Genomic DNA, 19,050 nt, shown 5'->3' with positions numbered 1-19,050 from the left:
GTGCTTCTGATGTCACCAGAATAATATTTAGGCCATGCCCAAATGCGGCCTTTTGGAAGAACCAAGGTCAGCAGAAGTCCGTACGCCGCGCACACGTGTGACAGCGTAACTCGTACACACGGTGTCGGCAGTAGGGGGGTGTGAGGTCACCACCAGTATAACTCATGGGCACGCAGCAGTGGCAGGAGGAGGGTGGCAGCAGCCGTGGCACCGATGGCACCCCGTGGCTGTGGGGCTCGGTGCAGAGCGGCCGTGTGCTGCCACAAGGGCATCCCGGGGGATGGGAGCTGCCCGGCCCTGTGTCTGCGAGGCCGAAGGAGCAGCCCCTGCAGCCCTGGCTGGAGCAGTCGGGGTGGGGGTGGCTCGGGGGCACCCCAGGGCTGTGCCCGGGCACGGTGCCACGAGGAAACCACAGACTTCCTGCCTGGGCGCTGCGGGGGGAGCGCGGCGAGCGCCGTGAGGCCACGTGGGCTGTGGTTTGTGCACCTGCAGGCTGCGGCTCCCGATGCGCCGGCGGGGAATAACGGCCCCGTGGTGACACGCTGAGAGCCAGGGATGTGTCTGAGCCTCTGGGCTGTTCGTCTGCTGCCAGGGCGGGGACGTGTCCCAGCGCTGGCTCCTGGGAGGGGTCTTCCATGGGCTCTCCAGGGAAGGAAGGGGGAGCCAGCACTGCTGGGATGAGGTTCTGGCCTGGGCTAAGGCCCATTCGCAGCTGCTGCTCCCAGCGGAGGGGGGTCTGTAGCAGGGGCAGGGGCTGTTTCCTTCCCTTCCTGACACAGACCCTGCTGCAATCCCAGCCCTCGGGTCCCCATGGCACGGGGACGGCTGGACTCTCTCACCTTGGGCTCTTGGATGGGCCTGGCGTAGGAGATGCTCAGTGCTCCTGGTCAACACAAGAGGGTTCCAGGGGTGAAAACCCCATTTCCCCCCCAACAACCTGCCCTGTCCTGTGAGGGCCCCCCACCACAGTGACGTGACACGTGCAGCAGAGCCGTCTCTCATATATGGTCACGAACGGCGCTGGAGAAGTTCATTGGAGGGCTGGGCTGTGTCGGAGGGGAGATAGCTCCCGATAATGTCTAAAAAGGTCCTGCTGCTTTGATTGGCTCCTCCTGCAGCTGGGCTGGGATCTGCAGAGATATATTGCCCTCCTGTCATCATTGTCCCCAGGAGGCCCCAGGAGCTGAGGCAGGGAGCGTGGCGCAGCAGAGATGTGCTGGCAGGGCAGGAGGCTCAGGATGGGCACAGAGGGACTCCTGTGCCCTCAGATGCTGTGGTTGCTCCTCTGGGTACAGCTGTGCAGCGGTAAGTGCCCGTTCCCTTGTCCCACAGCCCAGGGCCAGCGGGCGCCAGCATAGTCATAGGACCTGTCTGGGAATGGGTTTCTTTGAGGTGCTACTGAGCTGAGGGTCAGAAGGTGCTCGAGTCCATGGACCCTGTGCCTGCCTGTCTGGGTGGGAGAGAGAATCTCCTTTTCCAGGGCTCCAGCGTTTAGGGCAGCCTGTGCCGGGCTGGATTCATAGACCCTCGTAGACACCCTTTTGGGACCCTCTCTTCCCCAGCCGGTGGTGGCCTCTGGAGCCGGTGGTGGCCCAGCTGGCGATGGCAGCACCCAGAGATGCCCAGGGCACTGTCAACCTCTGGGGTGCCCCGGAGGGTCTGTGTGCTGCTCCCTGCCTCCCGGTTCCAGGGGAGCCCTGACCCCCTGAGGGCAGTTTGTGCCCCAAAGAGAGAAGGAGACGGGGACATCTGCGTCGAGAGACATCCTTCCTGGGGGGCCCGGCCCAGCGCAGGGGCTGGGCTGACAGCAGGGGCAAGGAGGGGCTGTGGGTGGGGAGATCATTGGAATCGTCTCGGTGGGAGCTCGGAAAGCCCTGGGGGTGGGGGTGGGTTTGGATGGTGCGGGGGCAGGTGGTTTGCATGGGAAGCCGGCCTGGGTACACGGGGCTGTTCAGGGGAAGAGGGGTGGGCTGGGGAAGAGCGGGTGCCCTGTGCAGGGCTGGGCACAGTGTGGAGGTGTGCGTGGGCAGGGGGTAGGTGGCCGTTGGGGTGGGCAAAGGTGCCTTGTGTGGTGGGATGGCGAATGACCCAGCAGGGCCAGAACTGCACATCCCCAGCCTTGCGCAGCGCGTGGGGATAGAAGGGACCCCCGCACTGCACTGGGACAGCCTGGAGGGGAGAGGGCTCCCACCCTGGTATCTCGGACATGGGCAGGGCGTTCCCCCAGACCTGCAGAGCTGGGCCTTGGCACTCTCCTGACTGGTCCCATGTTGGTGTTTGAAGGGGCTGCAGAGGTGAGGCTGGTGGATGGCGGCAGGCGCTGTGCTGGGAGAGTGGAGGTGAAACACAGGGGCGAGTGGGGGACCGTGTGTGGTGACTACTGGAGCATGAACGATGCGGCAGTGGTTTGTAAGCAGCTGGGCTGTGGGTCTGCTGTTGGAGCTCGTCAGTACGGACACTTTGGGCCAGGATCTGGCCCCATTTGGATGGATGATGTTGGCTGTAATGGCACCGAATCTGCCCTGTCTGAGTGCCCACACAGAGGATGGGGTGAAAATGACTGCGGTCATGCTGATGATGCTGGAGTGATGTGTTCAGGTAAGAGAACAACCTGTTCCTCACCTTTGGGGATGTGACGGGGAAGGGACCTTGGCTGTGCCCTCAGGGAGCAACAAATGAGCACCGGAACATTGCCCAATGTGGCCGGGCACACGGCCGAGCTGGGGCTGTCATTGCTGGTGTTCCCAGTCCCTGGGAAAGCCCACAGGGAGCCCATCCCAGGGTGAACTAACCCTGCCACAGTGTCTCAGCCCCTCTTCAGTCAGTGTCTTGGGCTGCAGATGGATCCTCCATCCCTGCCCCGGGGTGTCCACTGATCTCCACTGATCTCTACCCATTCTGCCACTTCCCAGCCAACAATGCTGGGGGTCCCTGTGCTGGAGAAACCAGGGGGGACTTGCGTGGCACTCCACCCCTTGGAGGAATGGCATGAGATGCTGGTCCCCCTGGGTCACTCCCCTTCACAGGCATGAGTACCTCAGCTGAATCCAAAGGGCTTTTCAGAGGGCGTGAGCGCTAGGCCCTGGGAGAGGAACAGGGTGGCACAGAGCCCTTGGCTGCCTGTGCCCAGGGCTCGGCTGTGTGGTCCAGGACTGCGAGGCTTAGGAGCTTGGCAGCTGCTTGACTCTGGCTGCTCCCTTCTGCATCACCACGTGCACAGGCTGGTCCTGGGACATCCCTGGGGCTGTGACAGCCCCACGGGGACACGGCCCCATGCAGGCAGCGCTGACCTGCTGCCCAACCTCTCCTGCCTTCCCATGGTTCCCCACACTGCCCCACGAAAGAGAGGCTTTGGCAGCACTTACTGACTCTCGTCTGTGCCTGCCGTTACCCTCTGAGCCCGTGTGAGCCGAGGGGGCATGCAGGTCTCCTGTCCCTCTGCCTGGCCGTTGGCTTGGGACCTGTGCACCTCCAGGCAGAGCACTGTGTGCCTGGCTGAGGACGTGCCCTCCGAGCAGGCATCGGAGAGGTCTGGACAGGCACCAGCCATGGGAACAGCTGCACCATTTCTGTGCTCTGTGACATCTGCCCCTAACAGGAACCTCCCAACACCCAGAACAGCCCTGGCAGCAGGGTGCATTTCTGGCTGCATCAGGGTGATGGTCCTGCCTGGTCCCAAGCTCTGCAGAGGCTGAGCAGGCTGCAGCAGTCATTACCATCTGGGCCAGTTCTCCCAGACCTGAACTGCGCACCCCACTGCAGTGCTGGGGGGACCACGCCGGGCAGCACAGGGCACCTTGTGCCGCAGCAGATTGTCTGAGCGGTGCCTGGTGCTGAGACAGACACAGACCCTCTAGTGCTGTGATGGTGTAGAGAAGGGGTGCTGGGGGGCCTGGATGTGTTTGTGTCACCAACAGTCCCCCAACAGCTTCCTCTGGGATGTGCAATGGGGGCGATTGGGTCACGGCTTGCTTGGAGGTGATGCAGGATGTGGTCATGTATCTGTCAGAGGGCTCCGGGAACTCCCAGTTGTTTTGGTTTTTTCCAGGATTTTTCCGGCTGGTGGAAGGGAAGAACCGCTGCTCAGGACGTGTGGAGATCCATGACGGGGACCAGTGGAAAACTGTCTGTGATTCCCACTTTGGTGCCAAAGCTGCTGGTGTGGTCTGCAGGGAGTTGCAGTGCGGTGTGGCCCTGCCTGTGGCTGGGCCAGCTCCCTTTGAAGAAGGGGTGGGTCCCATCTGGGCCGGAGAGCTGCAGTGTGTGGGGAATGAATCCCTCCTCGCCTCCTGCCCCAGGGGGTCCCCCAGGGACCAGCCCTGCACCCACATGAACAGCGCGGTTGTCACCTGCACAAGTAAGGACTCAGGGTGGGGTGCTGAACACTGGGGTGAGCTCCAGCTTGAGGGGGGGCAGGCTGTGCCTGTGGAGACAAGGGAACTGGGGTGTGTGTTCCCACAGGCTGGCAGAGAGGTGACCTTCTGGGGGATCCCAGACAAGGTCAGGGCTGGGCTGATGCCCAAGGACAAGGAGGAGCCATGGGTTGGGAGGGCTCACTGGGACCATCATGTTGCACCGCAGGGGACACAGAAAGGCCTGAGGGTGGAGGATGTCCTGGCAGATGCCCAGGGCAGGCTGTGGTCCAGGGGAGCTCGGGGCCCTGGGCAGAAGCAGCAGTGTGTGCTTGGGGGAGTCCTGGTGGGGGCAGGTCTCTTCTCGGGGTGCTGGCTGGGGAGGAGCGGGTGCCCTGGGTGGGCATGGGCCGGGGGCAGGTTGCAGGGGGTCGTTGGGGTGGAAGGAAGGCTGGGGTGCCAAAGTCTGTGGGGCCACGAATGAGCCAGCAAGGCTGCAGCTGGGCATCCCCATGGAGATAGAAAGGACCCCTGCACTACCCTGGGGACAGCCTGGAGGAGAGTGGGCTCCCACCCTGGCACCTCTGACTCTACCCGGGCAGGGGTCCCCCCAGACCCACAGTGCCGGGGGGCTCAGCACTGTCCTGACTGCTCCTGTGTCAGTGTTTGAAGGTGCTGTGGAGGTGAGGCTGGTGGATGGCGGCAGGCACTGTGCTGGGAGAGTGGAGGTGAAACAACAGGGCCGGTGGGGGACTGTGTGTGGTGACTACTGGAGCATGAACGATGCGGCAGTGGTTTGTAAGCAGCTGGGCTGTGGGTCTGCTGTTGGAGCTCCTCGGTATGGACACTTTGGGCCAGGATCTGGCCCCATTTGGATGGATAATGTTGGCTGTAATGGCACCGAATCTGCCCTGTCTGACTGCCCACACAGCGGATGGGGTGAACATAACTGCGATCATGCTGAGGACGCTGGAGTGATGTGTTCAGGTAAGGGCAGAGCCTATTCCCCACCTCTGGGGCTGGGACGGGTGAAGAGACCTGGCTTGCCCTCAGGGAGCAACAAGTGGGCACTGGAGCATTGTTCAATGTGGCCGGTCGCACTGCCAAGCTGGGACTGTCATTGCTGGTGTCCCCGGTCCCTCGGGAAAGCCCAGTGGGAACCTGCCCAAGGGTGCCCATACCCTGCCTGACCCTGCGCTGGCTCAGATTAATCCCCCACCCTGTCCTGCATTGTCTGTTGATTCCCATCTTTCCCCTCCTATTCACCCAGGACCTGTCTGGCAGTGCCAAGGGCCAGGTCCCCCCATGCAGAGGCACCAAGAGTGACTCATGTGGCCACCCACAGTACCGGGGAAGGGCGTGAGATGGCTAGCTACTGTGGGGTTGTGCTCCCTGGCGACACAAGTCCCTTGGCTGAATCAAAGGGGTTGCTTGGAGAAGAGGAGCGCTTGGCCTGGTCTGAAGAGCGGGGTGGCATGCGGCACCTTTCCCAGGGTCACCCCATGAAAGCCTGCCCGTGGGGACATGGCCCCGTCCAGGAGGGCTGAGCTGCTGCCCAGCCTCTCATGTCTGTCCCAGCCCCTGGCTGCCTTGCACTTTTGGGTTTGCCAGCATTTACTGGCACTCCCCTGTGCCTGCCCTTGCACTGGGAGCTCGTGTAAGCCCAGGGTTGCTCTCTGTCCACTCTCCTGCCCTCCGCCTGGCTGTTGTCCAGGGACATGAGCATCCAGCAGCGCACTCTGGCCATGGCTGAGGACCTTTTTGCTGGGCAGGTGCCGGAGCAGGGGCTGGCACAGACACCCACCGCAGGTACAGCCTCACTCTACTTTTGCCCTGTGCCATGTCCCATCTACCAGCAGTGCCCCACAGCCCAAGACCCCCCTGGGAACAGGGCACGTTTCTGGTGGCACCAAGAGGTTCCTCATGCCTGGCCCTGAGCTCAATGGGGCAGAGCAAGCTGCAGCAGGCAACAGCGCCTGGGCTCATTTCCCTGGAGCCCAAGTGCTCTGGGAGCTGCTGTGCCCAGAGACCAGTGCCGGGCAGCCCAAGGCCTGTGGGGCAGCAGCAGTTTGTCTGAGCAGTGCCTGTGGCAGTGGGTTTGGGAGAGAAGCAAGCCCACAAGTGCTGGGCTGATTTCTGAGGAGCGGCAGGCGGGCCCTGCTCTGTTTGTGCCATCAGCACCCCCTGAGAGCCGCTGGGGTGGTCGTGGGGCTTTTTGCCTTTGGCCACCTTGGACGTGGGATGTGGTCAGGGGACTGCCAGAGGGCTGTGGGACCTCTCAGAGGTCTTTGGTTGCTCCGGGATCTGGCTGGTTGGTCAGAGGGAATAGCCCCTGCTAAGGACATATAGTGATCCATGATGGGGACCCTTGGAAAACTGTCTGTGACTCACAGCTTGGTCCCAAAGGTGCCACCATGGTCTGCAGCGTCTGCTGTGTGTCTGCAAGAGACACATGACCTTGAGTGCTGTGATGGTGTAGAGAAGGGGTGCTGGGGGTCTGGACGTGTCTGTGTCACCAACACTCCCCCAACAGCTTCCTCTGGGATGCACAATGGGTAAATTGGTCACAGCTTGCTTGGAGGTGATGTGGGAAAGTGGGCATTTCACTGCCAGAGAGCTCTCAGTTGGTTTGGTTTTCTCCAGGATTTGTCCAGCTGGTGGAAGGGAAGAGCCACTGCTCAGGACGTGTGGAGGTCCATGACGGGGACCAGTGGAAAACTGTCTGTGATTCCCACTTTGGTGCCAATGCTGCTGGTGTGGTCTGCAGGGAGTTGCAGTGCGGTGTGGCCCTGCCTGTGGCTGGGCCAGCTCCCTTTGAAGAAGGGGTGGGTCCCATCTGGGCCGGAGAGCTGCAGTGTGTGGGGAATGAATCCCTCCTCGCCTCCTGCCCCAGGGGGTCCCCCAGGGACCAGCCCTGCACCCGCATGAACAGCGCTGTTGTCACCTGCACACGTAAGGACTCAGGGTGGGGTGCTGAACCCCAGGGTGGGAAACAGAGCAAGGACCGTGCTGGGCCGGGCACGAGGACAGAAGGGGTGATGGGTTGTCTGCAGCATGAAAAGAGGGCAGAAGGAGAAGAAAGGCATGCTGTCCCGCTGGCCGCTCCGCCAGCTACCGAGGGTACAAGAGCACCGGCCCACCCTCAGTTCTCCTCCTCTGTCCCCAGAGTACACAGGGTTCAGGCTGGTGAACGGCAGCACGGCGTGTGCGGGGAGAGTGGAGGTCCAGGTGTTGGGGACCTGGGGCACCCTCTGTGCCTCCCGCTGGCATCTCTCGGATGCCCACGTTCTCTGTCGTCAACTCAACTGCGGGTTTGCTGAGTCCATTCCTGGAGGAGGGCATTTTGGGAGAGGAACCGGACCTGTCTGGAGAGACTCATTCCACTGTGACGGGACTGAAGCCCACCTGGGACAGTGCCCAGTGACCACCCTGGGGGCCTCACCCTGCTCCCATGGGAACAACGCCGCTGTCATTTGCTCAGGTGAGTGCCGGGAAAATGCTGCATGAACTCCATTTGCCCTTTGTGTGCGACATGGCCACCCAAAGCAGGACTCCCAGAGCAGCCCCAGGCTGAATTTCTCCCTGGAGAAACCCTTGCTTCCCCAGGAGCCTTCTGGAGGGCTTTGCCTGCTCAGACTGACTGCTCTACTGTGGGAGAGCTGAGGGCTGAACAGAAGCAGGCATCTGCCCCCAGGGCAGCGCCACTGCCAGGCCTGGCCTCCTGGCTTTTCCTACTGTGGGATGAATCCAGGACGGGGCTGCGGGGCTCTGCTCCACCCCCTGGCTGCAGACAACCACATCCCACCTCTACAGAGCGCCCTGCAGAGCTTCATCCCACCACCCAGGCAGGAGCTCCTGGGTGCCCCCAGCAGCAGCAGAGCTGGGTGTGAGCTGCAGAGTGGGCCCATGCTTTGCCCTCACTTCTCGTCGGCCCAAGGCCCAATCTTGTCCTGTTTGGTCGGAGAATTCCCCCTCACCCTGCTCCTAAAGGGTGCCGTGCTCCCCAGTGCCGCCAATGGCCGTGGCATCTCTGCTCTCCGCAGGGTCAGCCGGCTTTGCATCCCTGCGGCTGGTGGGTGGAGGGAGCCGGTGCGACGGGCGAGTGGAGATCTTCCAGCGCGGGACTTGGGGCAGAGTCCTGGATGACCAGTGGGATGTGCAGGAGGCCAACGTGGTGTGCCGGCAGCTGCAGTGCGGACAGGCAGAGACAGCCTACAACCCCCCAAAGCCTGAGCGAGGGACGGGCCCCGTAGGGCTGCGAGGGGTCCGGTGCGCAGGGCATGAGACCAACCTGAGCCTCTGCAACACCTCCCTGCCCGAGAGTGCGCTGGCAGCAGGGGTTGCGGAGGACGTGGGAGTCATTTGCCGGGGTGAGCGGCACTGCCCGGGCCCCCCAGATGATGGGGTGGGTGGGCAGCCAGCCCCTGGCAGCAACTGGGGTTTCTCCCCACTGCAGGGAGCCGGCAGGTCCGGCTGGTGAACGGGGCCGGGCGCTGCGCCGGGAGAGTGGAGATCTACTACCAGGGCAGCTGGGGGACTGTCTGCGATGATGGCTGGGACCTCTCTGATGCTGCCGTCGTTTGCCAGCAGCTGGGCTGTGGAGGGGCGGTGGAGGCGGCCGGCTCCGCTCGGTTCGGGGAAGGCTCTGGGCAGATCTGGATGGGTGCCGTGAATTGCTCCGGGGCCGAAGCTGCTCTCTGGGACTGCCCTGCCGGGCCGTGGGGGCAGCACGACTGTGGGCACAAAGAGGACGCGGGAGTCATCTGCTCAGGTCTGTGCTGGGTGGTGTGGTGGAAGCCTGGTTCCCGGGGAGGCCAGGACGTGGGGAGAGCCGCGCATGGCCAAGGCTGTCCCTGGCTGCCTCTAAGCTCCTGCCCGAGCCTGTCCTGTGGACCCTCAGTCCCCATCAGGGACCTCCCTCTGCCCCTGGGTGCAAGGGGGACGTGCTGGCCGTGCCCCTGCCTGGCTGAGGGCCTGGCGAGCGCAGAGGCGTCCCCTCTCCCACAGCCCCAGACCAGCCTCTTCCCCCTTGCTGCCTTTCCTCCCAGAGTTCATGGCCCTCAGGCTGGAGAACAGCGACGGCTGCTCCGGGCGCCTGCAGGTTTTCTACAACGGGACGTGGGGGAGCATTTGCTCCAACTCGATGACTCTCGATACGGTGTCGCTGGCATGCAAGGAGCTGGGCTGCGGGGACGGAGGATCCCTGGAAACACGCCTGCCCTACGGCAGGGTGTCTGGCCCTGCGTGGCTGGATAATGTGCAGTGTGGGGAGAAAACCAGCTCCTTCTGGCAGTGTCCCTCCACTCCCTGGCACCCGCAGTCATGCGAAGACCTGCGAGACGAGATCCACATCACCTGCAAAGGTAACTCTGAGCCACTCGGGCACCAGTGTCACCCCAGCTCCTGCTCCCTGCTGGGCACAGCCAAAGGCAGAGAAAGAGCTTGGAGGGGCTTTTCCTTTCCATGTCACCCCGGTGGCACAAATGTGACCACAGCCACACACATCCAGCAGCAGTTGCCACCCAGGTTGCCAGCAGCGCCTGGCGGAGGCAGAGGCATCCCCAGGTGAGGTCTCAGAAGAGACCAGACAGGGCTCAGAAGAGCCTCCCCTCCACAGACACACTACTGCTGCTCTGTGAACCAGGGACCTTTAGGGGCTGAGCAATCAGGGTCCCCCCAGGCCTGCGCATGCCCGCTGAATGACCGGGGTTCAGTTGCTGCCGTGACAAAGATGGTACGGGGAGGCACAAGCAGAGCTCAGCCTCGCTCTCTTCTGCACCATCCCCTTCACTACAGTGTTTCTCTCTTCAGGGGGACGCCCAGAAATGTCCCCGGCCCCATTGGCCCCGTGCCCCAACTCCACGAGCTGCACAGGTATTGAGCTGCTCCTCTGTGTACCCTTCTTGTCTGGCAGGGCTCTGCGGGCTGTCTCAGTGCCTTGGGAGGTCTTTGCTTTCTCCAGACAGGGAGAAGATTCGCGCCATGGGAGGCGAGGATGGGTGCTCAGGCAGAGTGGAGGTCTGGCACCGTGGCTCCTGGGGGACGGTGTGCGACGACTCCTGGGACATGCGGGATGCCGAGGTGGCGTGCAGGCAGCTGGGCTGTGGCCCCGCGCTGTCTGCCCTGAAGGAGGCTGCATTTGGGATGGGGCACGGCCCCATCTGGCTGGAGCAGGTGGAGTGCCAGGGGACGGAGCCGTCCCTGCAGGACTGCTGGGCCCGGCCCGGGGATGGCGGTGCTTGCCGGCATAAGGAAGACGCGGCCGTACGCTGCTCAGGTGAGCGGCAGGGCTGGGACCCCTTGCTCGGGTATTGGCAGGGAGCTGGGGAAGACCTTTCGCCCACTTGGTGCTGGCATGGCCCCTGACCTGCCAAGAGCACGAAGGTTCCTGCAGAGTGCAGGAGCCTGGTGCCAGGTGGGGAGCAGCCGTGGTGGGACTGGGTGTCTTCCGGCCACTGCCCATGGGGCCCTGCAGCCCCAGGGCTATGCCCTGGGCTGCCTGTGCCATCCTGCCTGCTGCCCAGAGCAGCGGCGCTGGACCCTGTCCCGGCCTCCCTTTCTAGCACTACCGGAGGGGCAATTTGGGTGGGATGTGCCAGGGACATCTACAGACACACACACAGTGTGTTGGGGAGGAGGCTCCCCGGTACCCACACCCCCACCCTCTCAGCCCAGCTCTCCTTTTCCTCCTCTGCAGCTACACCCAGGACAACAGCATCCCCACCCCGAGCAGGTAATTTGTCCTCCCGCTGGGGCTGGGTATCCCCGGGGCCAGGCTGTGCCCCACTGCTGGATGGAAGGGGCTCCTTGCTGGGGTGTGAAACTCCCAGGAGGAGGCACTGGGGTGGTGGTGGGGGTTGGGGAGGGTTTTAGTTTGCTCAGCAGGGTGGAAGCTTCCCCATCACTCACCCCGGGGGCTCTGCACCCCCTGCTGCCATGTGTGATGGGAGTCAGAATGGGGCTGCCCCCACCTCTCCAGGCCTGGTGCTGCCCCTTCCATGTTCTCGTCCATGCAGATCCCACCCGGGGCCGTTTGAGCAGCAGCGGGAGAGTCTCAGTGCCCGTCATCATCTGCATCATCCTGGGGGCCCTCCTCTGCCTGCTCCTGGCCTTCCTGGCCGGGCAAGTGCTCCGTGCCAGGACTGGGCGCAGAGGTGGGTCCTTCGACAGCGGTGCCAGGGGGAGTAGCCTGCTGGAAGGGCTGTGGGGTGCTGCGGGCTGTCAGGCACAGGCAGGGCTGGGGGGATGAGGCTGTGTGCTGCCATCTGCCTCATGCACCACCCCACTGACTGCCTGGCTGTGGGGCACGAGCAGCAAAGGGTGGAGAGAGCCCGGAGGCGGGGGGAGCTCGCGATGGGGCGAGCAGGGAAATGGCAGAGTGGGGATGGCCAAGGCTGGCAGCGCTCTGGGTAGTGCTGGAGGGGGCTCTGGGGCAAGGGAGAGAACAGGAGGAGCGTGAGGCAGTAGGGCCCATCTCCGTGGTGTCAGGCCCCCAGGCTGTCCCTCTGCCCAGCCCTGCCCACCACCCGGCAGGACAGGGGCCCTGCTATAGACCCGTGGGGCAGATAGGGGGCAGCTCCAGGTGGAGAGGAGACATGGGAGCTGCTCCGGGGTCAGACAAGGGAGGCAGGACCCAGGGGCCAGAGGGGCATGAGCGCTGTCTCCGAAAGGATGATGCAAGGGTGACGCTGCCCCAGATAATCTCCACAGCAACGTTGCCCTCACTGGGGATGTGCCTGGACGGCACAGTTGGGCTGTGCTGTCGGACCAGTCCTGGGCTGGCCAAAGGAACAGGTTTGGGGGAGCAGAGTGGGATCCCATCCCCCTCTGCCTTTCCCTGGGCCAGCCCTGTCTCTGTCCACAGGCTCCAGGAGAGCTCAGGAGCTCTTCCCCGAGGCCGTGTATGAGGAGATCAGTTACAGCCCAGCGTGGGAGAAGCAGGAAAGGTTTGGTCGCTCAGGTGGGTGGGGGTCCTCCCTGAGCGGGAGGCACATCTGCAGGACCCTTTCCCCTGGCCCCAACCAGGGCTGATCCCCTGAAGCCCCCCAGCCCATGGTTCCTGCAGTGCTGGGGCCATGTGGTCTGTGGGGAGAGCATCGAGGTCCTGGGCCCGGGAGAGGAGCTTCCGCCAACCAGCTGGACAGCCCCTCTCTTCCTGCCCCTGCACCCAATGGGGCACCCGAGGAGTGAGGGAAGGGGCTGTCCTAGGGCAGCTCTGGGAGCAGCTTTGAGACAGTGTTTGTCCCAGGGGGGCAGGGTCAATTCCCAGCCTTCCTCCCCATGCAGCCCCAGCTCTGTGGGTCCCCCTTCCCCCGCAGTGCTGACCATGCGGCAGGGCAGTGGGGCTCACTCCCTGACCCCCGCTGTGCATCTCTCCAGACTCCTATTCAGAGGAATCCCCGAGCCAGCTGCAGCCTTACCCTGGGAACACCGAGGAGGAGGATGGTCTGGGATCAGCACCAGGTAACGGAGGCAGGAAGGGGTTGATCTCCCTGCAGACATGTGATAGACAGGGGTGTCACTGAGCGTCACCGTCAGAGATGGGGAGGACATGGTGCTGCCAACAGCATTGTCTCAGCCCTCTGTCCCTGCTCGTCCTCCCCTCCTCTGCTCTGCAGGACCTATCTTCTCCCTGTCACCAGCTCCCCTCTCCTTTCAGATGTTCTTGTCCTGCCCGGAGGTGACCCAGCAGATGGCTATGATGATGCCAGGGAGGTTTCTGACCCTGGCGATGATGCTGCCCCTGGGCAGGGAGCTTGGGAAATGCCCAGGGCACCAGAGGAGGGAGCAGGGCCCAAGGATGCACTGGGAGGTGAGAGGGAAAGAGAGTGCTGCTGGTTCCTGGGGTGCCATCCCTGGTGCCACCCAAGTCTCTACCGTACTGACACCCAAACCCCCTGGGAAGGGGGAACCTGACCCAGGAGTTTTCCTTGGAGAGACTGGGCGTGGGAGAAGGAGCTGAATGTGGTGAGGAGCAGGGAGGAAGGTGATGTACAGACCCCATGGGACGAACTGCAGTGTCCTGCCTTGCTGCTTGCAGGGGGTAGCCTGTGCTCCCGGAGAAGTGACGGGGTCCCTGGAGCTGAAGGAGACACCTCATCCCTGACCCTGGGGAGCATGGGCTATGACGATGCTGAAGAGGTGTCTCTGGCACATCCCCGTGAGGACACAAAGGCTGTGACACCAGAGCTTGCTACGCAACCGTCCCTGAGCCCCAGGCCAGCAGAGCCCATCTCTGCTGTGCCGCTGGGTGCCGCCAGGAGGGAGGAGAGGTCTGTGCAGCTGGGAGAGCTGTGAGCTGTGAAACATCTCCCAGTGCCATGGGCAGCAGAAACCGCCTGGCGTTTCCTCTATCTTTATTCCCATTTTTACACGGTGCATCCATATTTGTTCCTATGAAAAGTCTGTGAGGGCTTTGACCCAGAGCTGGTGCTGGCGGGCCCAGGTGTCGGGTTGTCTCCCTGAGTCTGATGAGGGGGCGCAGAGAAGAAGGACACGGTGGTAGGGAAGGGGCGCGTCTCAGGGACAGCAGGCTTGGGGTCAGGCTGTGGGGCTGCGAGAGCCCATGGTCCCTGGGGAATAATCCTGCTGACAGAGGCATTTCCATCCTGCTGCCCACAGCCAGTTTCTAGTCCAAGTGTCTCTCTGATGGTCCCGTGATGCACCCCAGCGGGAGCACCCATTTCCTCACCCTTGGCTTTCCAGCTGCTCTTTCCCCCAGGCCCTGCCCGGGCCATGCTGGTCCCACAGTGCAGAGGCCATAACAGAGCTGCCGTGTCAGGGTAAGCCCTGGGCTATGGCCCCACACAAGTGAGCCCTAAGGTGGCCGCAGTGCCCTGAACACCCCAGCCAGCCCCAGGGGACCTCACGGCCCATGGATTAACTCCCACAATGGTTAAGAGGCAGCTCTGCTCCCCACTGCCCCAGCACAGGGTGCAGAGCCACTTTCTGGGACACACGGGGCTGGGATTCCCTCTCCTCATGCTCTGCCAGTGCCCCACTTTCCATGAGCTGTTCCTGCTGCCTTGGGCCCTCGCAGAGCCCGAGCGCTCTTGTCACAGCCACAGAGCTGCCTTCTTCCTGAGCAGGGGCTGTAAGGCCCCACAGCAGCCCTCAGACCCCCTTCCCCTGCTCCCCTCCAGCCCCCACCCTTGTCCTCCTGCTGCCTCGCCAGAGGCGTCCGTTTGGGTTTGTGTCGGGGCAGCACTCGTGTGCAGGTACAGGAGGGATGGGAGCAGGGGGCTTGGGGGCACCTTTCCCTCAGCACTGTTGGAGGGCCAGGAGGATGGAGAAAGGATCCCCGTGAGACGCGTGCAGCAGCCAAAAGCCATGGTCTAGCCCCTGGCCTGGAGAAGGGCCCATCCAGGAGGACACTCATGCGGGAACGTTTCCGTGGCAGAGGAGATTTTGTGTCCCTCCCCTAAAAGAGGTGCTGCTGGGAGCTGAGCCAGGGTCCCTCTCCCTTGGCCAGGGCTTTCACCAGCCCCAGTGCCCATGGGCAGAAAACCCTCTTACACAGGAGTCAGGCGGGGAGAAGGCTTTGCACTTGGGCAGGACCTGGAGCCCAAAGTGCCCTCCCTCTCCCGCTGGTGGGTCTGCACACCCTCCGGCTCCTCCCTGAAAGGCTCCTCTGCTGCAGGCTGGAAGGTGCGTTGGCTCCCTGTGGGAGCTGCTGCAGCTCAGGACTGCTGCAAACAGCAGGGTCTGGCCCTGGAGGAGGAGAGGGCAGGAGGCAGCTCTTGCCAACATCCTCTCCCACTTCATGATTGCCCCGTTCCCTGCTGGGAGCTACTCCACCCCTGGGGTCACCCTGGGGGGATCTGGAGGAAGCCCAGGCTCCCACATCCCTCTGCTCCATACCCTGGAGCCTTTTTGCTGGCAGCCCCTGTGGGAGAGCAGCGTGCCCAGGGTGAGACTCCCACGGTGATGGGTGACACACATGGGCGCTGCAAACCCAGCCTACTTCCCCTGGAAAACTCCCACTAGGGTAAGCTCCAGCCCTGCATCTCGGAGAAATACGGTATAAAAGTGAAGTAAAGAAGAAGAGGGGAGTGTTATCTTCTGAACGCAGGACGGTGGGGGCCTATGGGCAGCATGGACATTGACCTGCAGACTCAAGGTGGCCCAAGTGGGGACCGGGGAGAAGAGCCCAGTGCCTGTCCTGTGCCACCTCTCCACCAGCTCTGCCCTCCCACAGGTGGAATATTTCTCCCTTACTCTGGCACCTGGTAAAGGTTTGCCTCCTATTCCTCGTGGAGATAAGCCACAGGCCTGGGTGTGCTTGGGGGGCAGCACACCTGAGCAGAAAGAGCCTGTTTCATGGCATTTTGGGGCCTGAACAGTCTGGCCCTGCAGGCTGGGTCCATTCTCTGCAGCAAAGCAGGATTGTCACTGTGCCCCAGACCGGTGGTTTCTCCTGCAGCTCCCGAGGGGGAACTGAGGGTGGTCACAGGGAGACCAACCCTCAGCACTGTTGCCCCACGCCAGGCAGAGCACGGTTGTCAAAGCCCATGGCAGAGCAACCTTATTGCTCTTAGTTTGGGCTCACCATTCCCAGGGGCTGGGCACCCTGCAGTGGAAGGTGTCTCACTCCCCATTTTTGTTGCGGGTGTTTTTGCCGGGGGAGCAGCCGAGGCACCATCTGGCCCTCCCCGCCTGTGCACGGCTGTGGACAGGCCTGTGCCTCCCTGATCCCACCGGCACAGCGTCGACAGAGACACCAAACACCCCAGGAACAAGAGGTGGGCGCCGGCCCCACCAGTCCCACCTCTGCAGGGCTGTGCCTGACCTCAGCAGTTCCAGGTTCCCTGAGCTGAAGCTCTGCTCAAGCCAGCGGTGATGGTGGAAGAAGGACCTGGAATCAGGCTCAGGGTAAGAAATGTCATTCCTCCAGCTGGGAGTCCCACAGCCCTGCCCAGGCTTGTCCAACTCAGACGCCCCTACCTGCTGGCACAGAGGGGTGCTTCCCATGTGGTATGGGGTCTCCACCTGGAGACAATCTCAGACCCTTACCCCTGGAAAGCCACCAGGGCAGAGTGGCCCTGGTCCCAGAGGACACCTGGGCTGGACCAGCACCCTCACACCACATCTCTCAGTGCAGCCAGAAAGGATTGTAGTGTGCTGCTGACATCTATCCCCTCCCTGGGTCTCCCCACAAGCACACTCTGCTGCCAAGCATTGTCCCTGGGCAGCGGGTGGGGTGGGTCTGTGGCGCAGGGCAGTACCCTGAGCTCAGGTCCAGCACAGCTTCTCCTCCAGGAGAGGACTCAGCAGGGCACACAGTCCTCCCACAGCCCTCCTCACCTCACAGCCAAGCCCTGGGTGGGCAGGAGGACCAGTGCCCAGCTCCAGCCCACACCTGCCTGAGGCTGGGGAGTCAGGGCAAAAGCACCCCTGGAGATGCTGGGGGTTGAACCCAGGACCTTCCACACGCGAAGCAGGCGCTCTGCCACTGAGCTACATCCCCTTGACACCGGCCAGCGGCAGAGACACCCTCCTCCCGTGACGTGTCTATGACAGCACAGCCTTGTTGTCCCCTGGGTGCCCAGGGACCCTCTGCAGAAAACAGCACTCGAATCCTCCTGCGATGGCAGAAGTTGGGACTGCATCTCCGCTGGGGTCTGATCCTGGCACAGGGCTGCACTGCAGAGCGCTGCCCCTTCAACGTCTCTGCAGGGCAAGGGGGCAGGAGAAGGCTCTTGCTGCGGGTGCTGCTCCCACGCTCGGGCCCACTCCAGCATGGGTCAATGAAGAGGAGAAAACCCCTTCCCCTGAGCCTCCTCTGCCACCCAGAGCAACACCCCTTTGGGCCACATCTGTCCCGAACTCCACAGCAGGAGCAGTGCAGCAGGGTGAGGGAAATGCGCTCCCTGGGTTGATGTGCCCCCAGGCTCTGATGGCATCCCAGGGCATGCCATGGAGGGGACATGGAGGCAGACATCTTACACGCCCTCCTCCGGGCACCGGGCATCCCCCTGCACCCCTCTGTTCCCAGCCTCCCTGGAGGTGAGTTGGACCACAGGCTTCCATCTCCACGGGGCTGGGGATGTGGGTCGGGCTCGGGGACCTTCCCGTTCCTCCAGCACTGGTGACTGTCCTGACAGCAAAGCAGTGCCCTGGACGGCCCTGGCTGGGGTCTCTGTGGCAGGGGGGGTGGGCATGTGCAGCTCTTAACTCAAAGGTGAGGGTTTGACCGCTGGAGTGGTTTAACCCGGTAGGGAGCCAAACACCACACAGCTGCTCGCTCACTCCTCGCCCCGCAGTGGGACGGGGGGAAGAATCAGAAAATGAGTAAAATTCAGGGATTAAGATAACAACAGTTTAATATAACAGAAAAGGAATGGAAAATAATAATAATAACAATAATAACAATGAGAGAATATACAAAATAAGTGATGCACAACTGTCGTGGTTTAACCCCAGCCAGCAAAAATAAACGCCACGCAGCCGCTCGATCACCCCCCCCCCAGTGGGATGGGGGAGAGAATCGGGACGGCACAAGTAGGAAAGCTCCCGGCTTGAGATAAAAACAGTTTAATAATTGAAATAAAACTAAGTAGAACAGTAATAATAACAATGAGAACAACAACAACAACAGAATACACAAAGCAGGCAATGCACAACAGAACCGCTCACCGACCGCCGACCGCGTGTCACGAACGGAGGGCGAGCCCCCCCCCACACCTGGTTTTTATACTGAGCATGATGTCACATGGTATAGAATACCCCATTGGCCAGCTGGGTCCACCACCCCGGCTGTGCTCCCCCCTCCCGGTGCAAGCATCATCCAGCAACAGCCAAAGCATCAATGGGCCATCAACGCTCCTTTCACACGAACCCAAAACACAGCACACCCCCCAAGCTACTGGGAAGAAAGTTAACCCTGTCCCAGCTGGAACCAGGACAATATCCACCCCTTATTCTATACCATCTACATCATGCCCAGGTCTCACATTTTCCCATACATTCCAATTAGTCACCACTACTTTTCCCTGCCTTTTCATACATATACACACAGAGATATCATTCCCTTAGTCCATGGGCCATCCCTCTAAAACGTCCGTTGAGTTCATTTAGTCCATGACTTCGGGTTCCACCTGTCGTAACAGACTTTCAGGGCAGGAGAGATGGTGTGTGGTGTTGGGCTCTTGCATGCAGAGGCCAGTTCTGGGCGCACGTCCGGTTCTATCATTGTTGCACCTTGCTCAGTTTCATCGGCGTTCATCCTAAATTAATCTGGGTGATTCTTACTGTAATACTGTTAATATGGCATATGGTAACCATAAAAGTGATGACATACAGTGCTATGTAATAACTAACATCGTACAATTAAGTTCATTGGCTATTTTCACCCAAAATTAAATCCCCCTGAGGTACACACCGGACTTCCCCATCCTTTCTCATCACCCACCAAGTGCACCCAGGTCCCTGAGCAAAAGCAATCCCACGGATGGGTTTTCCCTTGCCAGAAGCAGGAGCAACCCAGACCGTCTTCCCCAGCATATTTCTCATATGCACGACAGGGACTTTATCCCCCTCTACAGTACGTAAGGGTTTGGATTGGGCAGGGCCAGCTCGAGTGACAGATCCCCTGGTGTTGACTAACCAGGTGGCCTTTGCTAAATGTGTGTCCCAATGCTTGAATGTCCCACCACCCATTGCCCTCAGTGTTGTCTTTAACAGCCCATTGTATCGTTCA

The 19,050-nt window shown here is 61.8% G+C and overlaps 1 non-coding gene and 1 pseudogene across 1 annotated transcript; one reads left to right on the top strand and one right to left on the bottom strand.

Moving 5' to 3' along the window:
* Positions 1 to 2,076: 2,076 nt before the first annotated feature.
* On the top strand, positions 2,077 to 13,649 carry LOC142076281 (scavenger receptor cysteine-rich type 1 protein M130-like; annotated as a pseudogene).
* Positions 13,650 to 16,746: 3,097 nt separating this feature from the next.
* TRNAA-CGC (transfer RNA alanine (anticodon CGC)) lies at positions 16,747 to 16,818 on the bottom strand. The gene has a single exon. It is a non-coding gene; the product is annotated as a tRNA-Ala (tRNA).
* Between the last annotated feature and the right edge of the window lie 2,232 nt (positions 16,819 to 19,050).

The sequence above is a fragment of the Calonectris borealis genome, unplaced genomic scaffold (genome assembly GCF_964195595.1).
Source record: "Calonectris borealis unplaced genomic scaffold, bCalBor7.hap1.2 HAP1_SCAFFOLD_40, whole genome shotgun sequence".
Taxonomy (NCBI): Eukaryota; Metazoa; Chordata; class Aves; order Procellariiformes; family Procellariidae; genus Calonectris; species Calonectris borealis.
Note: the sequence above shows the minus strand (reverse complement) of the source record. Positions and strands in the feature narration are given on the sequence as shown.